Genomic DNA, 18,442 nt, shown 5'->3' with positions numbered 1-18,442 from the left:
TTACTATGGTTTAATTTCACTCTGTGGGGTAGGCGTACTTAACCCTTTTACCCTTTCTGATTAATCTTATCCTTAATACCTCACAGGCTGTCTTATCGATACATTCGTATTTGTCACAATTCTTCGTCCTCCGTACTCTTGTCTCAATCATACTATTACTCCTTTTAACTATAAACTCGTCGTAATTTATTCCCGCTGATCAATTCAGTTGATACCTCAATATAATACTCTATTAAGATTTGTCAGCCCTTTCTAAATCATCTTTTATTATCACAAGCCCCTCCAAATTGTCTTAACATTTCCTTTTACCATATTGATCTTGACCTCATAATTAACATTACCATCAATTCAAGGGTTAATTTATTTCTCGAAGTCAAACTTGTGACTTGGTCAAATCCTATCATTACTATTGACACGACCTCTTAAGACTTTTTACGAACTTATATCTCATTCTCATTTCATTTCTAAGAAGATTTTGGCAGAGTTTCCTCTGTATTTCTTACTATCTCAAAACCTGCACGCAGGAAATACCAACAATGCCTCACAGGGCCAACATATATACGTATATATCATATCATATCATAGCCACACAGGGCTCCCAATTTCAAGTAAAAGTATAAAGATGTCGAAACTTACCTCATATATCACACCTCGAGACGTACCTGATCCTTTAACGATCTGTCCTGTTATACCTTCCTATCTACCTTCCCTTTCATTCTTCAACTTTACATTTCTATCATACTTCCATATTTTTACTTTATCTGACATGCATCTTTCGCACCGTTTCTTACATGTATACTTTGTAACTTCCAATATCATCAGTCACTTTCTTCTGTCGATGCCGTTCTTCAGTTGAAATCAAGGGTTAGTATAAGGAATTTCATTTCCTATAGCTGGGCTCGATCGCACGATCTTAGATATGAAAGAAAGGTAACATCCTAAATGTCCTGTAGCTTCCTGTTTATAGATGTGGTGCACAACACACTGATAAACAAGACTCTACTAGACACAATCTATAGACACTCCGAGGATGAACTGCTCTATTACCACTTTTGTCACGACCCAACCCCGTAGGCCATGACTAGTGCCCGACCTGGACACTCATATACGTACCTGTGATACATAGTCAAACTGAAGCTAAAATCAATATGGAAACTTGCAAAGGAACTCCAGAGGTTCATAACGTTATCATATATACACATACTCAGATAACCAGTCTCCTGAGGAGTCAAAACTAATCAAAACATAATATGATACGCAAGCCGACAAGGCTGCCACTACATATCAATATCCTACGCAAGCCAACAAGGCTGCCAAAACATATCAATATCATACGCAAGCCGACAAGGCTGCCACAACATGTCAATATCCATAGCACATCGTATAGACACAGCTGAACAAACTTATACACAACCCACACATATGTCTACAGACCTCTAAGAGTATCGATAGTGAAATATGACGGGACAGGGCCCCGCCGTACCCCTGGATAAACATATACATATACATCATAAGATCTGTACCAAAAGTCTAAGCTCCAGAACAACAGATCTCGCCAAGACAACTGAGTGCAAGTCCTATGCTGAAGGGTCACCATACCGACTATCTGTACCTGCGGGCATGAAAAGCAACCCCCCGAAGAAAGGGGGTCAGTACGAGATATGTACTGAGTATATAAAGCATGAAATACATTAAGGAAGATCATAACTGAAGTAGAGATTCCAGGAGACAAGTATGATAATCACGAAATCACTGTACCTGTACCTTACGAAACAAAATCATGCATATCATTATAATATACCATACCCGGCCCATTATGGGACTCGGTGACATAATCATATCATCATATATATATATATATATATATATATATATATATATATATATATATATATATGTATATATATATATATACCGTACCCGACCCTCTAGTGAGGGACTCGATGAATAAAGTCGTGTACACGTATACCGTACCCGGTCCATCATGGGGCTCGGTGCCATAATCATGTCATCATATCATCATCTACATATACCGTACCAGGCCCATCATGGGACTCGGGGAACAATGCAGCGAAACTGCGCACGAGAACATACCCGGCCCGGGATTCGGTGAATGATTCATTAACGGCATGCAGAATATCATGAGCAACCATATGCAAACTAAATCATCATCTGAGACTCAATAGAATAAGTAGAATAACTAACACTCGAGTATCAAAGGCGATAGTCATGTTGAGTACCCTTTAAATGTCACAATGGATTATATCAAAATAGGATGCCTGAAATCATAGACACGTATCAAGACATAATAAAATAAGTTATGGGAATCAAGAACTAATATTAGCCATCCTAGTAGCTCTAAGAATAGGAGTTTCTTTGGAGTCATATGCACATCGTCTGTTTGTTTCATAAAGATCATGCCAAAAAGAAAGAAGGGATAGCTTTACATACCTTGTCGCTTCTCAAGTTAACCATGACTTAGGTCTCGGCATCACCAATCTACAAACAATACCAAATATGCCAATAATCAAATTAGGATATTCTTTCAAACTAATCCTTAATTACTTAGAAATCTAACGATATTTGGGTAGCATCTTCCTTAAAAACCTAATAATCCTCATGATTCCACTTTAGCCAAAATATCAATCTCAATGCCAACATCAATATCACTAACTACATATTCACATAGAATCAAATCCATTCTCAAATCACTTCCAAAATAGCCCAATATACATTCCTATACCGATGCTTGTATACACTTCTTTATTTTCGTATATACATAGTATAACAACAAACACAACAACAACAACTACAGCCAATCCCACAATATTCCAGCCCATAAAACAATTAATAACAACCACCAAACAACCCACATGATAAAAATAACAATTTATCCGATTTCCCGCAATTAATTTCGTAGTTCCCGTCTCTCAATTTAACTATATCTAGTAGAGGAGAATTCTTACCTTATATTCAAAGAAATACTTTTTTTCCACCTTACTTTATTACGAAAAAGCTCAGAGTCAACAACACGGCAAAATGGAACAACGAGATTGAAGTGGTGCTCAAAACCCGCATGTGGTCCTTGAGAAAATTTACACTGTGCTTCCTTAAAATTGGGTCTCATGTAGCTGTTAAGAAGTGAAAGTTACGTTGCTTGCTTGCTACATATTTAGAGACAATATTGAGTTAAGAGAATGGTACAATTCAAAGTGAGAAATTTAGACCTCCCCTAGTACGAATAGTTGCTGCCAATATAATCCCTCATCAACCTTTTCATGAACTAAAGCAATGTCTTCAAACATAATTCTTATTCAAGGATTTTGGGTCCACCAGATTAGCAAAGACGTACTCATCCATCCAAAAATTCCGCTCATTACCATTAGTACATTAGTCACTTGCTATCTCCTCTTCACTGATGCCATGTGTACTTGTTACCTTTTATTTTGTGATGTCGTGTGGACTTCTTGTCCCTATAATCTTTATCCACATGTTTCCTCAATTACTTTTCCGCCTCACCCCATAATCTCTCACTAATGAATTATAAACATAATTAATTCGCTGAATTGACACTTATATAGTAATCATATTATTTTATTTTATTTTAATACACTTCATATACTCATTACCATGACAATGTAATATAACACTAGTCCATAGCCTCATTTTTCATGCATAAAATATTATCTTCAATCATCGTCGTCATACTTTTTATGTCCTAAAATCATTTTGGGATTTCATCCTTTTATACACCGAGCTCTTAATTTACATGCTTGAATATGACCAAATCCTCCTGGCTCGGGTAAATTTGCTCATGTTGGACGGTTCAATTTCCTAGTCCAAAAATACGGGGTATTATAGCTCGGACCGTATTTCACTCAAATAAATTTCGAACCTCGACAAAACTTATTTTCTTAGATTTGTTTAACTTCAAATATTTATAACATATCTGTACCATCACTACAACCACCCATAACCCTAGGTGGATAACCTTGTTTTCGTTACTAATATCATTTAACTCGTATGCTTTCCCACGCATGAAAATACGGGATATAACATATATATGGTTTGGTCACCTATACGGATGTAGTTCGTTTTTTATATTCCCGCATATAGTGACAGCCTTGTCGGCTTGCATATTTTATTATATTTGGTTAACTGTGACTCCTCAAGAGACAGGTTCATTTTGTTATATGGCATTATGAGTTTACAGCATGTTTTTGCAAATTTTCGACATTGTCCTAGTATCAGTCTGATTATAGCTAGCAGGTTCATATACGAGTATCCAGCTCGGGCACTAGTGATGGCCTATCAGTTTTGGTCGTAATAAAAGTGGTGTCAAAGCAGTTCATCCTCGGAGTATCTACAGACAGTGTCTAGTAGAGTCTTGTTTATCGATGTGTAGTGCACCACATCTATAAACATGAATGTATAAGTCATTTAAGATGTTATTTTTCCTTCTTACTCTAGATCATACGATAGAGCTATGTTATCGGGGTAATCCCTCTCTAACGAATTGCTGTGTATCCCAGCATCCGACGTTGCGGTATGTTGAAGGCATTAATCGAACAAGGTAGTGAAGTTCAAGTGACAAATGTTACCAGGTAAGCTGATGTTATTTTCACTACAGGTTAGGTTTGGACAGTTCTAATACAATGACATCCAGCAAATGAAGAAAGTGAGTATATGGAAGGTAAAGAGATCAAAATGTTGACAAAAAATGTAAGGATGAGGATAAAGAACACCGAGATTCGATTATAGAGGAAACAGAAGAATGTATGGGAAATATTCATCAGTATGGACTAGCCTTGGCAGCAGGAAGGAGAAGAAAGAATAGAGTATATTGAAGGGATTTTACGACGTGAACAAGAAGTGGTAGGATACTGGAAGAACTACACCGCATAGATGGGATACAAATAAGTAGTCAAGGAAAAATTCGGATAAGTGAGCTAAGTGAGAAAAGAGGATTGATAGTGGAAGTGGAAGAGTGTAGCATATTAACTTTCAATGGTACATTGTAAACATAAGGTGAAATTGGAAACTCAGAGTAAGAAGAATTCCAGTGGTAATAGTTGTGAAGGAAGACGAGCGACAAAAAGAGCAAGGTGTGACCAAAAGTTCCGTAAATTATTTTGATGGATTCCAATGTCCCCGTTAACCTATGGATTCGGAAAAAATGTTCAGTCACAAAAGGTAGAAGTAGAAGGGCCTTAAAAAAGGTAGCGAGAATGGATCTGTAATGCATAAGGGCTTCGTTTAAATGCAAAGCCCTCGATTAAGCAGAAAGGGAAATAAGCCAAGCTATACGATGAGAGAATTTCGGGATTATAAGAGACCAAAAGAGTTGAAGGATCTTTAGGGTTGGCCGATGACTACTAATATTCGGGAGTTACTAATAATTAAGAACACCCGTAAAAAGGGGGGAAGAACAGGTCGAGTCCTGAAATAAGGTATGGTGTTGTCAAAATTCCAGAGAGAGAAAGATGTTAGCATAAAGAGGCCAAAATTCGGGAGAAGAAACGAATTAAGAATGCATATTAAGAATGCATTAAGAGGGAGCAGAAAAGAATCAAAGATAAGTGTACCACAAAGCAGGGATGAAAAGGGATTAAAATGGATCAAAAGAATACTTCATGCGGACGTGAGATGTGATACTTCTAGGTCCGGGATATTCTAAAAAGTAATAAAGAGAACAAGGAAGGTCACTAAAATAATTTCACAGAGAATAATGAAAAAGACGACAGGAGGGAATCTTAGTGCCGGAAGAGATGTCAATTGTAGCAAAAGGAGTAATGGTTGGCAGTTTGGTAATTTCAGAAGGAAGGAAGAGCGTTATTCGGCCATATAAACCGGATATTAGGAAGAACCTCTCGGATCACTAATTACACTAAATAGGAGAGCATATACTATTGGAATTATCAGAACCATCAACGTGAAATTGTGCCCGACTACAATAGTAAGAAGGGCACACTGGAAAGCTAATGGAGACTAATAACTGACGAGGTAATCGCCGGTACACGAGAATCGAGGATAAATATATTTACCTTGCAAGAAAGTCGTAATGAAGTTGGAATTTCTATAGCCCTATGCTTCTGGGATTGTATCGCGAGGTTGAGGAAAGGAAATTAGGGGAAAAGTTTTGGTAGGAATTCGAAGATGTGGTGAGCTATGGAATTAGTTTGAACTCGGATTATAGATTGTCCCAAGCGATGTACATTGCAGAATAATAAAAATGGTGAGGTAGAATTATGTATATACGTCTTTGGGATATTGTCATAGCTGGTCTTGGAAAGAAATTGGGGAGGACAACTTAAGGAACATACCCATTATGTTTTCTAGCAACAAAGTAATGTGGGATAAACATTTAGAATGTCAGGATAAGAGAGATTGTGACAAGGATGTAAAGGATTAGAAAGCCTGACTAATGAACTACAAGGAGTCAATACAGTGTATGTTTAAGATCAACGGATACAAAAAGGATAGCCCGACATGACACCGAAGGAGTAAACGCAAAAGGACACCGTATTTGACAAAAGGGAGCTACCCACTAATAGGGAAACAAGTAGTGAGAAAAAGGGAGTACATGCAAGACGAAGAGTAGTTATGGCATGCCAATGCAAGACAATGGTAATGGAAACAGAATGAGAGCGGGATACTAGTTCGTACCAGATTACGTACATAAGAACAAGTAGGTAATGGAACGCATGGACAAGTCCAATGAAAGAGTTAAGAAAGAACAAGAAGAGACTGATCAACTCATAGCGTAAAGATATGGCGATCGAATTCTGAAGGGAAGACCACCGTTTTATGAAACCTACGGAGATGTTATAGGTTTACATATTACAACATTCGAGGAGAATGTTCCTAAGGGGGGAAGTGTTACACCCCAGAAAATTTCGTGTTACTAAGGCTACAGACTGCTTAATGTGTGCTCGAGGAGGAGAAAATATCACAAGTATAAAGAATGAAATTCTACTGTAGTAGCATGAGTATGATATTTGGAATTCGTACAATATGATTGGAATAATACGTTAAAAGATATATAGCCTCATAACCGTAAGATGAGGTGGGGCCCACATGATGGGATTTTTATAATGGACATATGATAAGTTATATGGACAATATATGTGAAGTTAAACACAACTCAAGAAGGACCCTTGAGCCAAATCCAAGTGTAAGCCCTCCAAAAAGATGTTTTTAAGTTACGCGTTCGGGTGATCTGACTTCGGAATGCCATAACCCCATCATTATTTGAGAATTTGGGAAGACTCCTAAAAGGAAAGTTGTAGATAATTGAAATACCTTTCCGACCATAGGTCGTGGGCCTGTATGTGACATCGGGATAAAGAGTTATGGACGTTTTAAGGCAGAAAGGTCAAGCTGGCAATGAAATGGGCCCAACCCGATTCCAATCCGGCTCAGGCCCATTTCCCTTGTTATTTAAGGGACGTTTCAGCCTTCTCCTCCACATTTTCAGACCAGAAAGACCCAGAAAATTCTAAAGAGAGAGAGGGAGGAAAGCCTTAGAGAGAAAAACCAAGTGTTGATCAAAATCCGAGCCCCGAATCCCAAAGCTCATGAAGAGAAAAGTGTTGTACGTTGTGTTACCTTCAATTTGAGCTAAAATTCATCCAAGAATAAGAGTGTTGACGTGGTTACAGCATACTTAATTTAAGATTAAGGCCCCTTTTTCATTGTTAACAAGTTTATTTAGAGTTTTAACGGATTAGAACGGAGAAAATAGCGTTATAAATTCGTTTGTTGTTTTATTGAGATTTATGGATCGGGGGCTGCTTTGGTTGGAATAAATGGATGGAATTAGCTGAGTTATGATGTGTAATAATTGTTAATGTTGTTGACAAGTTTCTATTCTTGAATTTGGGAGAATAAAGTGTATGAAGATATCATATACGAAGCGTATACCGGGCTGTTTTTATATGATTTTCGTGGTTGTTTTGTGACAATATTTTCGGGCTGTTTGGTGGTTGTTATGAATGGGTTTGTGGGCTGGAATATCGTGGGATTTTCTGTAGTTGTTGTTGTTGTTATACTATAGATATACGAAAATAAAGAAGTGTATACAAGCATTGGTATACGAATGTATATTGGCCTGTTTTAGAAGTGATTTAAGAATTGATTTAATTCTAGTTTGATGTGAAATTGTTGGTGTTGTTGTTGTTGGTATTTTTATTGATGTTTCTAAATTGGAATCTCGAGGATTGTTAAGTTTTCATGGGAAATGTTGCCCGAATTTCGTTAAGTTTCCTTCGTACTTGGATTGGTTAGTAAGGATGTGGATGATCAAACTGTGGCTTATGTTATCTTAATTTTAGACCTACGAGCTCGAGAAGTAGACGTTGGACATTTAAATAAGCGTTAAAGGTATGTAAAGCTAACCCTTCTTCCTTTTTGGCATGATCATTATGAAACAAACAGACGACGTATATATATGACTCCAAAGAAGCTCCTATTCTTAGAGCCACTAGGATGGCTAAAGTTTTTGACTTCCAGAAGCTATTTCATTATGTCTTGATACGTGTATAAGATTCCAGAAGTTCTATTTTAATATAATCCGTAGTGACATTCGAAAGGTACTTGATATGACTATCGTCTAAATTTTCAAATGATGGTTCATTTTGATTATCTTATTAAGTCTCAGATATGATTTAATTTGCATATGGTTGCTCACTACTCTACTCGTGCATGCCTCAATACATCTTTCACTGAGTCCCGGGCCAGGATACGTTCTCGTGCACAGTTTCACTGCATTGTTCACCGAGTCCCTCACTAGAGGGCCGGGATACGGTATATATATATATATATATATATGATGTGATGGTGTGATGATGTGATGATACGATGATGTGATTATGGCACCGAGGATGGTATGTGTCGGCCTTATTCACCGAGTCCCATAATGGGCCGGATATGATATATGATATTGATATGCATGATTTTCATTTCATAAGGCAACTGTATTGATATTTTAAAAGTCATACTTGTTTCCAGTAATCTATATTTCAGTTATGATCCTCTTTATTGTATTTCATGCTTTATATACTCAGTACATATCTCGTACTGACCTCCTTTCTTCGGGGGGCTGCATTTCATGCCCACAGGTACAGATAGTCGGTTTGGTGACCCTTCAGCATAGGACTTCCACTCAGCTGTCTTAGAGAGCTCTGTTGTTCCGGAGCCTAGACTTTTGGTACAAATCTTATGATGTATGTATATGTTTACCCAGGGGTACGGCGGGGCCCTGTCCCGTCATATTTTGCTATCGATACTCTTAGAGGTCTGTAGACATATGTGTGGGTTGTGTATAAGTTTGTTCAGCTGTGTCTATACGATGTGCTATGGATATGTTCGTATGTAGTGGCAACCTTGTCGGCTTGCGCATGTTACTGATATGTAGTGGCAGCCTTGCCGGCTTGCGTATCATCTTATGATTTGATCAGTTGTGACTCCTCAGGAGACAGTTATCTGGACATATATATATGATGACGTTATGAACCTTCGGAGTTCTTTTGCAAGTTTCCAGATTGTTCATAGTTTCAATTTGGCTATATCTAATAGGTACGTATATGAGTGTCCAGCTCGAGCACTAGTCATGGCCCATGGGGTTGGGTCGTGAAAAAAGTGGTATCAGAGCGGTTCATCCTCGGAGTGTCTACAGACCGTGTCTAGTAGATTCTTGTTTATCGGTGTGTTGTGCACCACATCTATAAACAGGAAGCTATAGGACATTTAGGATGTTACCTTTCTTTCATATCCAAGATCGTGCGATAGAGCCCAGCCATAGGAAATGAAATTCCTTATACTAACCCTTGATTTCAGCTGAAGAACGGCATCGACAGGAGAAAGTGACTGATGATATTGGAAGCTACAAAATACACAGGTAAACAACGGTGCGAAAGATGCATGTCGGATAAAGTAAGAATATTGAAGTATGATTGAAATGTAAAGTTGAAGAATGAAAGGGAAGGTAGATAGGAAGGTATAACAGGACAGATCGCTAAAGGATCAAGTACGTCTCGAGGTGTGATATATTAGGTAAGTTTCGACATCCTTATACTTTTACTTGAAATTGGGAGCCCTGTGTGGCTATGATATGATATGAAATATACATATATATGTTGGCCCTGTAAGGCATTGTTGGTATTTCCTGCGTGCAGGTTTTGGGATAAGTAAGAAATGCAGAGGAAACTCTGCCAAAATTTTCCTAGAAATAAAAAAGAGAATGAGATATTAGTTCGTGATATTCTTGAAAGGTTGTGTCAATAGTGATGATAAGATTTGAATAAGTTGCGAGTACGACTGACTTCGAGAAATAAGTTAACCGTTGAATTGATGGTAATAGCAATTATGAGATCAGTATCAATATGGTAAAAAGGGAAATGCTAGGGTAATTTGGAAGGGCTTGAGATACTAAAAGATGATTTAGAAAAAGGCTGGCAAGTCTTAATAGAGTGTTATGTTGAGATATCAACTGAATTGATTAGTAGGGATAAATTACGACGAGTTTATAGTTAAAAGGAGTAATAGTATGATTGAGACAAGAATACGGAGGAGGAAGAATTGTGACGAATATGAATGTATTGATAAGACAGCTTGTGAGATATTAAGGTAAGATTGATCAGAAAGGGTTAAGTATGCCTACTCCACAGAGTGTAATTAAACCATACTAAGAGTCGTGAATCCTTAAGGTTAAGGAGTGTTACACCATAGGATTAATTACGAACAGGATATTATGGGAATACAACAAGGATTGTTATGAAAATGAGTAAAGCCTAGTGAGGAACTGACTAAAGGATAGGACGTGGTCTATACGACTGAGGTATGAAGGCAAATGTGAAGTGGAAAGGCAAGGTATAGAACGAATGAGAAAGACTTATAAAGTTCTTTTATAGGAAAGGTTCAGAATACAAATTATGTGATAATGGAAATGAAATCGAGCACAAGAAAAGAAGGAGTTAATTGAAAGAAGGAAATAAGAAGGAAGCGAGCGAGATAACAGTGCAGTAATAAGTTACGGCATGTATAGCCGAGAACACGAGTAATATAAGTGACAAAATTGTGAAAGACCAAACTACAGAAAGATGAGCAACGAAGAAGAATACGTGCCAGAAAATGACTGGTATGATAAGAACAAATAGGGATGAACAGAATACGGAAGGGATTATGCAGAAGTAGTGTTTTTCGAATGGTACAGAGGTAGCACGAGATTCCTCGTGTACAGAATAAAAGATGGACATAGACTGGAGAAATAGTAAGAGAATTCAAAAAGGAAACACCTAAGATAGACGTGATTAATTGAGTACGAGTATAGAACAAAAGAGAAATATATAGCTATGAACTTAAAGCTGTAATACGATGACAAGGTGATAAGATAAGACCATGATTAAGATGAACCTGATATGATTTTGAGTAAGTTAGAAGCCAGTGTTGGGTACACAACAAGGGTAAAAGAGCATAAGGCACAAAGGAGTACTGCGTATATGACTTCACCTCGGAAATAGTGAAATCCTTAAAGGACAAAGACTGTAGGCCTGAGGAACAAATAATGTGTTGTAAATTTATCAAAGGAAATAGATGATATAGGTTTGGATAAAGATAATATTACAAGAACTTTGGACACTTATCATCTGAAAATAAGTGCTATCTAATTAATTACTGGTTGGACTTAGTGGAATGTGGCCTTGGACGAGTTGCTACATGGGTTGCATTACTTGAGTACAGATGATTAGATGGGATTTTGTACTATACATAGAAGAGTTCTCATCACTTCGAGAATTGTTAAGATTTCGTACCCGGATAATCAAAGTTATAGATTATAAAGGATGGACACAGATACGGCACAGTTGGGATCAAATGAATTTGAGATTAGAAATAGGGACATAAAGCAGAATATAAACAAATAATGGTATAAGTACAACCCCAAAGGGGGGACGCGGGTGAGAGGAAAGTAAGTGTAAGATGGAAACGATTGACGCTACAATATATTTGATATGGATGCTTAGACTTCAAGTGAGATCCCTTGCTAAAACAAGTTAGTAAGATCTGAAGGCCAGCAACAAACGGATAGAAGTCAGGATGGTATTTGAGACAACACCGAGGATCATTTGTAAAGATCTTATATGATATGACATTAGGAAGTGGGTGCTTGTAAAAAGAAAGAGTATGACAAGAGAATGATAACGAGTAATTTAAGCGATATTACGAAGGATAGCAACACTATACTGGATTAGAGGTTAAGACGTTCGCAATGGGGTTGTTTGCTAATGATACTGTAACTTATAAGTAGCAAAGGAAAAGGGATAGGAAATCTCCTATAGTAGGATATGAAAAATTCAAATGGTGAATATAGGAAGGGAAAGGAGTATGACAAGATAGACAGCAAGTGAGTTTTAGTACAAATAAGATATGTAAACCAGAATGAACCAGGAGAAGGAAAGACTATGACTAAGATTGGATGTACTTTGAACAAATTATACAAGAATAGTTATACAACCTACGAGTATTTGTATGCTAAGAATGAGACCAAGTGAGTAATTGATAAGAAGAGTAAGGATTCGGTAATAACAATGCGGTTGTGATATTTTTGATACATTAAGGAAAGGTGTAAGATGGTTTGAACCAAGGTACCGAGATAGGATTAGTACAAAGGGCAAAAGCCATAGTTGAGCCCCGATATCAATTGAAAGATACAGGAGGAGAATGTAAGGTCTGCTTAAAGACTACTGAGACGACTCTAAGACATCTCTTGGGCTCATTTGAGCACTTACGCATATTCTGATGCGTGATTGGGGAACTAAGAGAAAAGTCTGAGTAAAGGGGCAATAGAAGAGTCTAAAGTAAAAGATAAAGAAACGACACGAGATAATATGCCTAAAGTGTTAAAAGTTGGGTTTAGGGAAATTGTGAAATGGTTTAGGCGAGACAATCAGAGCAAGCTGGTTACTGGATGACAGTGAATTTATATGTCAAATAAAAAATTATTTCACAATTATACCAATTAATGATAGATAGAGCATACATCAGCTATGTAAAGTTATAATATGTGTGAACTCCAGCGCTACTTGATAGCCAACTCTAAAGATCGAGATTAAGAGCTAAAAGCAAAGAGACAGTTAAAGACCTTTAAAGGAAAGTCGAAAAATGACACATGATGCTGAAGCTTCCATAATATGAACTGTAACAGTAGATCAAAGCAAGGTTATTGGATTAAATTAATGTTACAACCTGGGAAATGTCATTTTATTCGTAGAATCTGTGATGGGTCTACAAGTTACAGGAGGTATGAAATACTCCAAGGATTGTAAAGTCTAATGAATCAATGCGGGATGTCTGCGCGTTACAAGGTCTTATTTAAAGACTAGAAGATAAAGTGAAGTGAAAGATACATCATCTTAAAGGAGTAACTATAAAAGAAGAAAGAGTCGAGTTAAGACTACGTGCACCAGCAGAGAGTAAGATTTCAGCGGAAGAGCTCGCAATACAATCGTCAACCAACTGCGAAATGAAAAGGAGAGTAAAGACAACGGCGTGGAATTATCACCTCGAGAGGCAAGAGCAAGAACAAATATTATGGGAATGGTTACTTAGAGATTTGGAATGCGTTATAATAAACTGAAGGGATCGACCAATGAAGGAGGCATGTGCAGGGCATAATTCAGTAAAAGAACGTTTAAGGAAGTATTGGAAGTGCAGAATTAGTTTAACATTCGAGGACGAATGTTCCAAAGGGGGAAGGATGTTACACCCTAGAAAATTCCGTGTTACTAAGGCAACAGACGGCTTAATGTGAGCTCGAGGAGGAGCAAATATCACAAGTATAAAGAATGAAATTCTACTGTAGTAGCATGAGTATGATATTTGGAATTCATACAATATGATTGGAATAATACGTTAAAAGATATATAGCCTCGTAACCGTAAGCTGAGGTGGGGCCCACATGATGGGATTTTGTAAAGGACATATGATAAGTTATATGAACATTATATGTGAAGTTAAACACAACTCAAGAAGGACCCTTGAGCCAAATCCAAGTGTAAGCCCTCCAAAAAGATGTTTTTAAGTTACGTTTTCGGGTGATCTGACTTCGGGAGGCCATAACTTCATCATTATTTGAGAATTTGGGAAGACTCCTTAAAGGAAAGTTGTAGATAATTGAAATACCTTTCCGACCATAGGTCGTGAGCCTGTATGTGACATCGGGATAAAGAGTTATGGACGTTTTAAGGCAGAAAGGTCAAGCTGGCAATGAAATGGGCCCAACCCGATTCCAATCCGGCTCAGGCCCATTTCCCTTGTTATATAAGGGAAATTTCAGCCTTCTCCTCCTCATTTTCAGACCAAAAAGACCCAGAAAATTCTAGAGCGAGAGAAGGAGGAAAGCCTTAGATAGAAAAACCAAGCGTTGATCAAAATCCGAGCTCCGAATCCTGAAGTTCATGAAGAGAAAAGTGTTGTACGTTGCGTTGACTTCAATTTGAGCTAAAAATCAGCCAAGAAGAAGAGTGTTGACGTGGTTGCTGCATACTTAAGGTAAGATTAAGGCCCCTTTTTCATTGTTAATAAGTTTATTTAGAGTTTTAACGGAGAAAATAGCGTTATAAATTCGTTTGTTGTTTTATTGAGATTTATGGATCGGGGGTTGTTTTAGTTGGACTAAATGGATGGAATTAGCTGAGTTATGATGTGTAATAATTGTTGATGTTGTTGACAAGTTGCTGTTCTTGAATTTGGGAGAATAAAGTGTATGAAGATATCATATACAAAGCGTATACCGGGGTATTTTTATATGATTTTCGTGGCTGTTTTGTGACAATATTTTGGGGTTGTTTGGTGGTTGTTATGAACGGTTTTTTGGGCTTGAATATCGCGGGATTGGCTGTAGTTGTTGTTGTTGTTGTGCTTGTTGTTATACTATAGATATACGAAAATAAAGAAGTGTATACAAGCATTGGTATACGAATGTTTATTAGGCTGTTTTGGAAGTGATTTAAGAATGGATTTAATTCTAGTTTGATGTGAAATTGTTGGTGTTGTTGTTGTTGGTATTTTGATTGATGTTTGGCTAAATTAGAATCTCGAGGATTGTTAACTTTTCAGGGTAAATGTTGCCCGAATTTCGTTAAGTTTCATTCGTACTTGGATTGGTTAGTAAGGATGTGGATGATCAAAATGTGGCTTATGTTATCTTAATTTTACAAATATGAGCTCGAGAAGTAGACGTTGGACATTTAAATAAGCGTTAAAGTTATGTAAAGCTAACCCTTCTTTCTTTTTGGCATGATCTTTATGGAACAAACAGACGACGTATACATATGACTCCAAAGAAGCTCTTATTCTTAGAGCCACTAGGATGGCTAATGGTCTAGACTTCAAGAAGCTATTTCATTATGTCTTGATACGTGTATAAGATTCCAGAAGTTCTATTTTAATATAATCCGTAATGACATTCGAAAGGTACTTGATATGACTATCCTCTAAATTTTCAAATGATGGTTCATTTTGATTATCTTATTGAGTCTCAGATATGATTTAATTTGCATATGGTTGCTCACTACTCTAATCGTGCATGCCTCAATACATCTTTCACTGAGTCCCAAGCCAGGATATGTTCTCGTGTACAGTTTCAATGCATTGTTCACCGAGTCCCTCACTAGAGGGCCGGGATTCGGTATATATATATATATATATATATATATATATGATGTGATGGTGTGATGATGTGATGATGTGATGATGCGATGATATGATGATATGATGATATAATGATGTGATTATGGCGCCGAGGATGGTATGTGGCGGCCTTATTCACCGAGTCCCATAATGGGCCGGATATGATATATGATATTGATATGCATGATTTTCATTTCATAAGGCAAGTGTATTGATATTTTAAAAGTCATACTTGTTTCCGGTAAGCTCTATTTCTGTTATGATCCTCTTTATTGTATTTCATGCTTTATATACTCAGTACATATCTCGTACTGACCCCCTTTCTTCGGGGGGTTGCGTTTCATGCCCACAGGTACAGATAGTCGGTTTGGTGACCCTTCATCATAGGACTTCCACTCAGCTGTCTTGGAGAGCTCTGTTGTTCCGGAGCCTAGACTTTTGGTACAGATCTTATGATGTATGTATATGTTTGCCCAGGGGTACGGCGGGGCCCTGTCCCGTCATATTTCGCTATCGATACTCTTAGAGTTCTGTAGACATATGTGTGGGTTGTGTATAAGTTTGTTCAGCTGTGTTTATACGATGTGCTATGGATATGTTCGTATGTAGTGGCAGCCTTGTCGGCTTGCGCATGATACTGATATGTAGTGGCAGCCTTGCCGGCTTGCGTATCATCTTATGATTTGATCAATTGTGACTCCTCAGGAGACAGTTATCTGGACATATATATATGATGACGTTATGAACCTTCAGAGTTCTTTTGCAAGTTTCCATATTGTTCATAGTTTCAATTTGGCTATATCTAACAGGTACGTATATGAGTGTCCAGCACGAGCACTAGTCATAGCCCATGGGGTTGGGTAGTGACAGGAAGGATGTTACACCTCCTAGTTTTGGATGCTGAAGTTCATTAGGTGTTAGTTGTTTTAATTGTGATCTGGAGTGATATGCGCCTATATTATGTATATGAGGGTTTAAGATCATGTATAAGAAGTATCAGAAAGACTGGAGGTCGAATGGGAGAAGAATGAAAATCTGGTCGGACTGGGCAGAATTGCCCTACGCGTACGTGACATAGCCTCGCGTTAGCGATGGCTAGGAAAATTCCAGACCATCGCGTTCGCAAGAGTCCCTCGTATTCGCGAAGACCAGTTGTTAAGTCGGTTCCACTAACTTTGACAACCTATATAAAGGGGTAAAACCCCCTTTTTCATCAGATTTGGTCCAAGAAAAACCCAGAAAATAGTTGAGGGGTGAGGATAGCATAAAATTGAGTGAATTCTAAGTGGCGGAGTGTTGGTTTAGGTTCGGATAGTCCGTAGCGGTAATTGTAGTGTTGTTTTGTTGCAGATTTTGGTTTGGATCCTAGGCGAATACTGAAGATACTGCAGTTTTAATGAGAATAAGGTATGACTCTCTTCCTGCTGATATTAATCTTAGTTTCTTTACGAAGATAGAGTGGTTAAATAATTTTATAGTAAGTTGGTTAGTTTTGGAAGTTGGAAACAGCATGTGGGTTGTTTTATGGAATATATTGGTATTGGAAATGATGTTATTGATGTTGGTATTTTTGTTGGTTGCTGAGTTGAGGTTTCGGGCTAGGCATATAAGCAGGGGAGGTGCTGACCGATTTTCGGCAGGATATAGAACAGTTTAACTTGAAAGCTTAGCACAAGTATACTATGAGGAGTCTAACAGTAGTGTGAATCCTCTTAAATGTAGACTTGCGAGCTCGGACGAATAAGTGTAGATAATTGGAGGTTGAACAGGTATGTTAAGGCTCGTCCTTTTCTTTCAAAGGCATGATTCCTATGGTATGATTCCATAAATGTTTCCATAACCTCCTTGATTTCAAAAGCTAGAAATTTACGACTCTTGAAGTTTCTTATGATGTTCAAAATGAGAATGTTTTTATGAGGATTACGATGATGATGATTTTATGTTTGAAAGTCTTAAGTTATGATTTCGACAATGATATGCAAATGTTGAGCTATTTAATGATTTTTCTCAATTCTATTCATTGTTGTTGATCTCACCATATGAATTGTTCCTTCGAGATGAGTTATAGCGATAATGGTTGTTCTATAATATGAATCGGAAGTTACCGACCTTACTTCACTCCGATAAAGTTGTAGCTTTCATATGAGCTTTTATGTACTCTATTTACATTATGTATATGAATATGGTATATACTAACTTAGATGGATCGGGCCGTACGTTCCTCGGCACTAACTTATATTGATCGGGTTGTACGTTCCTCGGCATTAACTTATATGGATCGGGCCGTAAGTTCCTCCGTACTAACTTATATGGATCGGGTCGTACGTTCCTCGGTACTAACTTATATGGATTGGGCCGTACATTCCTCGGCACTAACTTATATGGATGAGCCGTACGTTCCTCTGCACTAAATTATATAGATCGGGTTGTATGTTCCTCGGCACTAACCTATATGGATCGGGCCGTACGTTCCTCGGCGCTAACTTATATGGATCAGGCTGTACGTTCCACAGCACTAACATTTATGGAATGGGTTGCACGTTCCGCAACACTAATACTTATATTATATGTGTGTGTATACATATATATATATATAGGTGCTTGTGTACATATGATTTTAAGATGTACAACTTATCCCTCCTATTCCATGTTACCTTTCATATCTACATATGTTATTATTTCTATCTTACATGCTCAGTACATTATTCGTACTGATCCCCTTTCTTCAGGGGCTGCGTTTCATGCCCGCAGGTAC

The sequence above is a fragment of the Lycium barbarum genome, chromosome 4 (assembly GCF_019175385.1).
Source record: "Lycium barbarum isolate Lr01 chromosome 4, ASM1917538v2, whole genome shotgun sequence".
Lineage (NCBI taxonomy): Eukaryota > Viridiplantae > Streptophyta > Magnoliopsida > Solanales > Solanaceae > Lycium > Lycium barbarum.
Note: the sequence above shows the minus strand (reverse complement) of the source record.